This window comes from Gossypium hirsutum, chromosome A01 (genome assembly GCF_007990345.1).
Source record: "Gossypium hirsutum isolate 1008001.06 chromosome A01, Gossypium_hirsutum_v2.1, whole genome shotgun sequence".
Classification (NCBI taxonomy): Eukaryota; Viridiplantae; Streptophyta; class Magnoliopsida; order Malvales; family Malvaceae; genus Gossypium; species Gossypium hirsutum.
Genome location: NC_053424.1, coordinates 78,989,043 through 78,991,254, shown reverse-complemented (window position 1 = coordinate 78,991,254; position 2,212 = coordinate 78,989,043). Strand labels below are relative to the sequence as shown.

General features: G+C 37.6%; 1 non-coding gene across 1 annotated transcript; it reads right to left on the bottom strand.

Moving 5' to 3' along the window:
- Positions 1-424: 424 nt before the first annotated feature.
- On the bottom strand, positions 425-530 carry LOC121206363 (small nucleolar RNA R71). The gene has a single exon (XR_005901433.1). It is a non-coding gene; the product is annotated as a small nucleolar RNA R71 (small nucleolar RNA).
- Positions 531-2,212: the final 1,682 nt, after the last annotated feature.

The window sequence follows — 2,212 nt, the reverse complement described above, 5'->3', positions numbered from 1 at the left end:
GACAATCAGCTACCTACTGCGATACCAGTTGAACTAGCAAATCAAAATCCTGCTCCTCGTACTATGTATGATTATGCTAAACCTACTTTAATAGGAACTGAGTCAAGTATAGTTAGACCTGTTATTGCTGCAAATAATTTTGAACTAAAACCTAACACTATTCAAATGATACAGCAATTTGTTCAGTTTGATGGTTTACAGGATGAGGATCCAAACACTCACTTGGAAAATTTCCTGGAATTCTGCGATACATTTAAAATTAATGGCATTACTGACGATGCCATTCGTCTTCAGATATTCCCATTTTCATTGATGAACAAAGATAAATAGTGGTTGAACTCGTTACCACGAGGGTCAATTACTACTTGGGAACAAATGACCGAAAAATTTCTATTAAAATATTTCCCGCCGGCTAAAACATCCAAATTACATAATGATATCTCTTCATTTGTGCAAATGGACTTAGAAACTCTTTACGATGCATGGGAGAGATACAAGGACATACTACGAAGGTGTCCTCACCATGGACTACCTCTATGGTTGAAAGTTCAAACATTCTACAATGGTGTGAACCCCTCGACAAGACAAATGATTGATGCAGCAGCGGAGGGAACCATCAACAACAAAACACCTGAAAAGGCTTACGAATTTATTGAAGAGATGTCACTGAATAACTATCAGTGGTAAGTCATGAGGACTAAGCCAACTAAAACAGCAGGCATTTATAACGTCAAATCGATTACTATGCTGTCAAACTCGGTAGAACTTTTAAATAAAAAGATTGATGGTTTACTTGGTTCTACTTAGGTACATCCAGTAATGAGGTGCGAGACAAATGGAGGAGGAGCATGCACAGAGTATCAACCCTTCAACCCTAGCATCGAGGAGGGACAAGTCCAATATATGGGTAAAAATAAGTTTAGATCCCAAAATAACCCATATAGTAACACTTATAATGCAGGTTGGAGGAACCATCCCAATTTCTCGTGCGACGGTTAAGGAAATCAAAGACTACAACATCCTTCGGGTTTTCAACAACCACCCTATCAACAGGAAAAAAAAACTGAACCTTGAAGAGATGCTGTCTAAATTTATCTCGGTGTTAGAAACCTGTTTCCAGAACACCGAGACAGCACTTAAAAATCAACAAGCATCGATCCAAGGGCTCGAAACTCAGATAGGCCATCTGTCCAAACTAATTTCGGAAAGACCACTAGGAAGTTTACCTAGTAACATAAAATCAAAAGAGCATGTAAAATCAGTTACACTAAGGAGTGGGAAAGTGTTAGCAGAATCTGAAAAGAAGTTAACACAAGAAGCTGTGATAAGCGAAAGGGGGGAAGAAAAACCTAAAAATAGTGACAAACTAGTGCCGAAGGAATATAAACCACCAGTTCTATACCCAGCAAAATTGAAAAAAGACCGCATTGATGCATAATTCGGTAAGTTTCTTGAACTTTTTAAGCAATTACATATCAACTTACCTTTTGTTGAGGCCATCTCGCAGATGGCTACATACACAAAATTTTTGAAGGAGCTTCTAACAAATAAAAGGAAGTTCGAGGACTTATCTACAGTAGAACTCAATGAGGAGTGCTCAGCCATACTCCAAAACAAACTGCCAACCAAACTGAAAGATCCAGGAAGTTTTACTATCCCTTGCTTAATTGGTAGTCTGAATGTTGAGAAAGCAGTAGATGATTTAGGTGCTAGCATTAATTTGATGCCATATAAAATGTTCAAACAACTTGGTCTTGGGAAACCTAAACCATTAGGATGAGTATTCAATTAGCCGATAGATCTGTTAAATATCCTAGGGGTATTATAGATGACGTACTTGTGAAAATAGATAAATTCATATTTCCTGTTGACTTTTTGTGCTTGACATGGACGAAGATGTGGAAGTGCCCTTAATTTTAGGGCGCCCATTTTTAGCCACTGCTAGGGCTGTAATCGATGTGGGTGACGATAAATTGGTACTTAGAGTAGGTGATGAGGAGATTATCTTTAAAATTTATGATGCTATGAGGTTTTCTAGGGAACAGGATGATTCATGTTATTTTATTGACTCTATTGATCATACTAATCAAGACTCTTTTCAGGAAATTATACAGTAGGATACGACAGAACTATATCTAGCTCAAGAAGAAGAGACAGATGATGAACCTAATGAGCATTCTTCAAGACAAGTAGAATATGAGGGCATTAAGAT